Source organism: Strix uralensis, chromosome 40, assembly GCF_047716275.1.
Source record: "Strix uralensis isolate ZFMK-TIS-50842 chromosome 40, bStrUra1, whole genome shotgun sequence".
Lineage (NCBI taxonomy): Eukaryota > Metazoa > Chordata > Aves > Strigiformes > Strigidae > Strix > Strix uralensis.
Genome location: NC_134011.1, coordinates 631,402 through 637,595, shown reverse-complemented (window position 1 = coordinate 637,595; position 6,194 = coordinate 631,402). Strand labels below are relative to the sequence as shown.

At 52.5% G+C, this 6,194-nt stretch overlaps 1 pseudogene; it reads right to left on the bottom strand.

Moving 5' to 3' along the window:
• Window positions 1-3,473: 3,473 nt before the first annotated feature.
• Window positions 3,474-5,747, bottom strand: LOC141937311 (vacuolar protein sorting-associated protein 28 homolog; annotated as a pseudogene).
• Between the last annotated feature and the right edge of the window lie 447 nt (window positions 5,748-6,194).

Genomic DNA, 6,194 nt, shown 5'->3' with positions numbered 1-6,194 from the left:
AAAAAGGAGGAGATGGATATCTATCTACACCTCACAAAAGGCTAAATAAGGCATTATATGCCATGAACTTTTTGAACATTTCCCCTGTCTCACAAGTGCCATCAATATTGCATCACTTCTCGTTGCAGATATCAGATCAACAAGAAGTCCAGGGCAAGGCTCAAGTGTTAGCAAAAAACCTGGAAAGTGTAACTGGGAAGGACCATATCCTTTAATAACCTGGGGAAGAGGCTATGCTTGTGTCTCCACAGATCACAGTCCCCAGTGATTACCGGCAGAATGTGTGCAACCATACCTGAGGCGTGAGAGGCAGCTTTCGGTGGACACTCAGGAGCCGGCTGTGGGTGTTGTGGACGCCCCTGTGCCAACAGTTCGCTGTGTCTTCGACTGATCATTTAAGCAGAATGTATGGGTAATGCTTGTTACTGTAATAGGACAAAATACACTATCTCTGTCCTTAATCACACTATGGTTGCCAACTCTTTTAAGAGAAAATGCTAACAGTAATTGCAACTCCTTGATGAAATATATAGGCTTACTAGTCACTAGTGAAAGATGTAGCTTAGACAAAATGTAGTTATTAATAAGGATGAAATGCTATAAGAATGTGTGTATTCAACTTTCTTTGTTTAACAATATTAAGAACTCAAGTGTTTAACCTTATTAGAAACTCCCTTGGTTTTCCCCCTTGAGTGGTGGCCAGGCTCTGGGTGGAACCCAACAGGAGGATGAGATCAGATGTTTCCGCTCAAAGAAAATTGCCGGTTATTTTGGCCTGTTGATTTAGAGGCTGGACCTGCTTGCAGCAATGTTGGATGCCTCACCTACGGATGGACGCATCACGTAGGATTTCCGGTTTGTGAGGAAGGGTGCTCTAAATTCTCGCTGCATCCAGGGTTCCCCAGCAATTGCAGATCTGAATATTAGTACCCCATTAAGTAAGTGTGCCATTCTGTATCTTCCTTATTTTCCTTAGTCAAAGACTGTCCTAGTCTTTTCAACTAGTAAATGTAACTGCTGTTTTATTTTTAGCCTTTTGTAGAATTGTTTTAGGTATACTATGTTTTTTGAAGTTTTTCTAAACCTTAATTGATAAAGCTCTGAAACAACTCTTGCAGGTGAAGCTATAAAACAAAGAAGGGGGAGATGTGGGAGGCATCGGCCTGTCAGCCTTGCACAGCCTCTGAGAAACTAGCCAGGCTTTGATGAAAAACAGGCCTTGGGAGAAAGATAAGAGACTGCTGAGCTGTGCTAATGTGGCAGAGGAAAACAGCAGACAGCTGCAACACTAAACTGTGGAAAAGTACTGAACTGTGAGAAGTTACTACCGCGTGAACAGCGCATGAACAAGAAGTTGATTGGTCTGCACAGAGCGTGTTAGAGTGGTCTTATGCTGATAGGAGAAAAGGCTGATAACTGTCTAATTGCTGATTTGCTAATTATGAAGTAAGAGCTTTGGCAAGAGCATAAGTATGTACTACTGGAAAAATAAACGACTTTGCTGGATATAACTCTCATAGAGTTGTGCAGGTCCAATATCCGCCCACAACACATCCCCCAAATTTCATTATCCCCCAGATTTCTTTGTCCCCAAACCTCTTTTGCACCCCCTAAACATGTCACCCCCAAACTTCTTCTGCGTCCCCTAAACCTCATATCACCCCCAAATCTCTTCATCCATCCTCTAAACTTCTCACATCCATCCCCCAAATTTCTTTGTCTCCCCACAATCTTGTTCCCCCCAAATCTCTTCAACCCACCCCAAACCCTGCCTTTGTTCCCTAAGTCTCTTCATCAGCCCCCCAAATGTCTTCCTCATTCCCTAAACCTGCCTTCTGTCTCCTAAATCTCACTCTCCGTCCCTTAAACCCAGTCTCCATCCCCTAAACCCAGTCTATGTCCCGTAAACCTCCTCCTCTCTTCCCTGAACCCAATCTTTGTCCCCAAAACCTCTTCCTCCATCCCCTAAACCTCCTCCTCTCCCCCAGCAGAGCCTAGAAGAGCTGGACCTAAGCTGAACCACCTGGGTGACTCCAGCTGCCAGCCGCTGCCCCAGCTGCTGCAGAGCTGCCTGGCCCTCACCATGATGCGCCTGCAGGCCTGCGGCTCCACCAATGCCTTCACCCTTGCCGGTGAGCACCTGCCACTGAGCCTAAACCATCGGCGCCTAAACCATTGGAGCCTAAACCTTTGCCCAACCCCAGGACCGCCACAGCTGCAGACTCTGGCCTTGTCCTGCAACGCCTTGGGCCCGGCAGGGCTGACGCAGCTCCTCGGGAGCCTCCCGTGCCGCAACTTCGTCCGGTTGGAGTTGGGCTCTGTCCCTGCCAGGCCCGTGACCCCTTACCGTAGCACTCGGCAAGTATCTGGTGCAGGAGAGAGGGGACACGGGGACAAGGTGGGGGACACCCACGCCCCACCACCACCCTCTGGCTCACTGCGGGGTGCCGGCCAGGATTGTACTGGTTTCGGGGTGCTCTTCCCACAGGAGGGGTGAGCCCTGAGTCACCTCACGCTCTCCGGGAACTGCCTGGGTGACGGTGACATCCTGGAGGTGGTCAGGTGAGACCATGGGCCAAGGGGACATGTTGGTGGGGGACAGAGAGGATTTGGGGGGCACCCTGGCACAAGGATCCTCCCCCTCCCCAAGGGAGACCTGGCTCTGGCACAGGAGCACGGTGGTGCCACCGGCTCCGTCCGGAGGGCAGGGTTTAGGGGATAGAGGAGGAGGTTTAGGGATGGAGACTGGGTTTAAGGGATGTAGACTGGGGACGGAGGAGGAAGTTTAGGGACGGAGGGTGGGTTTAAGGACAGAGACTGAGTTTAGGGGATGGTGGATGAGGTTTAGGGGACAGAGGAGGAGGTTTAGGGACAGAGAGCAGGTTTAGGGACGGAAACTGGGTTTAGGGAACGGAGGAGGAGGTTTAGGGGACAGAGGGCAGGTTTTGGGGTCAGAAGAGAAAGTTCTGGGGATGGAAAGTGGGTTTAGGGGACAGAGACTGAGTTTAGGGGTGAGAGGCCGAGATTTAGGAACAAAAGGGACCCCCTTGGGGGACAAAATAGGGGACAAGGACAGGGGGGACCCTTTTGCCATCCCCCCTCCCTGCGCTGCAGGTGCCTCCCCATGTGCCCAGGTCTGGTTTCCCTGGATTTTTTGGCATCGGCACTGGCAACTCCCCCCAGCCCCAGCGAGCTAATGGCAGCCCCTCCCCTCAGGCTGCGACCCTCCGTTGGACGCCACAACCGGGGCCAGAATCGCCGGCAAAATCCGGGATTTCCACCTCTGCGGTCAGCACGTCCGGCCCAGCCCCTGGCCAGACGCCGAATGAATCCAGCACGGTCCCGCCGGTGTGGCCGTCATGTGGCACCGAAAGCTCTTCCACAAGAGCTTGCGGTTTTAACCGGCTCCTCGCGGTTTTAACCAGCGCAGCCATTACACACCGTATTTATCAACGTGACTGGTGGTTTTGGTGTTACCGGCGCTTGCCGGGCAGGTGACAGATAAGGAGTTTCTTGTCCCCAGCTTCCCCTGAACACCAGTAAGGACTGGGAGCAGAGGACTGGGAGGGGGACCGGTGGTGCCGGCACATGCCGGGGGCGGCTCTGGAGGGGAGGAAGCAGTTGAAGGTGTTGTAGGCAGATTCAGGGTCGAACAACATTTGCTGGACCTGGGAATCATCCAGCTCATCCGATGCCGACATCCTGCTGAGCGTCTGGAGCCTGGGAGGACGTGGCGAGGGGGGCTACATCAGCGGCACGCTGGCCCCTCCCCATCGAAAATGGTGCCGGTAACGGTGCCGGCCCACCAGCACTCACCATTGGTTGACTTTCCGCCTCCCCTCGAAGTCGGGGGGCAGGTGGCTCATCCGGTTCATCGTCTCCATCAGCTCCCATAGGTCTGGCTGGATCTAGGGAGGGAATTTTGGGGTGCGTCGGCATCGCCAAACCAGGGCTCCTGGCGCTGCTGCGGGGCCCTTACCTCGCCCGTGGCTCAGATCTCCAGGCACAGCTTGTCCATCACTGTGATGAAGAGCTGCCAGAGAAGGAGCCTTTCGCTCAATCATGACCCTTCCCACCCTGCCAAAACCACCAAAACCGAGTGCCAGCAGCCCCCCGGCACCGTACGGAGACCATACCAGCGATGCAGCGGTTGAGGTTGCCCTTGTCGTCCTTGATGGTGATGGGTCAGTCCTGCTCGATTCTCTCCATGGCCAAGGGACAGTTGAGCTATGGGGAAAATGACGCTGGAAGCAGCACAACCAGCACCCGCCAAATGCCAGCAGCAGGTTGGCGGTGGCACTGGAGGTACCGGCAGCACCTGGGCTCACCCGGAACTTGCGGCAGAAGTCGTTACTGGAGCTGATTGCAGAGCCTTGTGCTTGTTTGAGGGCGGCTTTGAACTGGACGAGGAGGCGGGAGTTATAACACTATATGTTGTTATTATTGTATTTAAATAATATTAATAGTAACAAAATTATTTTAATTTAACATATTAATCAAGTTCTCATGCATAAACATGATAATTCCCGTAACTCATTTTCTTATTCCCACCTCTTTCCGGTCACGTGCACTTGAGTCCTGAAATGAGTCGGGGGCTGCTTTTGCGACCACCACGGATGACTGAGCTAAAAGAAAGACCCTCCAATGCCCTTGACCCAAGGATTTTGGCTCACATTGTGATTTTACATGCTTCGAGGCCCTTTCACAATGTCACTTTTATGACACCTGGTCTACAGGGCAATAAATGGTCCTGACCACACAGTCTAACAATGGCACCTCATTGTGAGACTTATTCTTTGACTAGAAATCTGGTTGATGATGATCACTAGTCTACGTGGCCTTAGCCTGGGACTTTACAAAGGACTTTGTAGCAGCATAACTGGTTGTATAGTTACTCTAAATCATTCCTTATTTAACTCCAAATCACCAAAAATCATTAAAATCAGCTCAAAGTAATAACAAATCAGTAACGCAGATTCCAGAGGTGCAAGCACGGGGCAGCTGAGAGCAAGTCTGATGGCCAGCCTGGCTCTCCTCACTCTGCACTAAGGCTCTGCCCGTTTGCACCCCCAGACTCTCCATGGAGCACTTGTAGTGCAACAGAACGTCCAGGCTGTCTGCCTTCAGCACACGCTCCTCAGGTAAGACAGGGCAGCAGGAGCCAAAGCCAGAAGAGCAAAGCCCCACAGCTCTGCTCTGCAGCCAGGGGGCCTGGGAGGGACAAGGCTGAAATCTCCTGGATTTCAGGAGTGGAGTTAACCAGCGATCACTGCAGGTTCCTCTCTGCCTTTTGGGGCACAGCAGGACTGACTCCTGCAGAGCCCACAGCACAATGCCTTGCTCCCCACTGCCCCTTCAGCCAGTAAACACAGAGCTCCAGCCCGGGAGCTGCCTGAAGGTCTTTCTGGAAGGACAGAGGCTGGGGGGGGTGGGGGTTCTGTCAGAAATGGAGAAAGCATTGCCCAGAGCAGTCAATCCTAAACTTTCACTAACTTTTCTTCATTGGGCAGGGCCCCATGACCCAGAGGAAGCAAATGGCCAACAGAAGCTTCAACAGAAAAGTGGGAGCTGCAGCTCTGGCACTTCTGGCTCTTCCTGGCCATCTCCCTGGCTTCCCTCCTGGGCAATGGCCTCATCATCACCGCCATCGCCTGTGACCACCACCTGCATGCCCCCATGTACTTCTTCCTCCTCAACCTCTCCCTCCTCCGCCTGGGCTCCATCTCCACCACTCTCCACAAAGCCATGGCCAATTCCCTCTGGGAAAACAGGGACATCTCCTACTCAGGATGTGCTGCCCAGACCTTTCTCTTTCTCTTCTTAGTCACAGCAGAGTTTTGTCTCCTCACCATCATGTCCTATGACAGTTACGTTGCCATCTGCAAACCCCTGCACTAGGGACCCTCCTGGGCAGCAGAGCTTGTGTCCACGTGGCAGCAGCTGACTGGGGCACTGGGTTTCTCTGGGCTCTCCTGCACACGGCCAACACATTTTCACTACCACTCTGTGAAGGCAATGCTGTGGACCAGTTCTTCTGTGAAGTCCCCCAGATCCTCAAGCTCTCCTGCTCACACTCCTACCTCAGGGAATTTGGGCTTCTTGTGGTTAGTGCCTCTTTTTATTTGTCATGTTTTGTTGTCATTGTGGTGTCCTATGTGCAGATCTTCAGGGCCATGCTGAGGATCCCCTCAGAG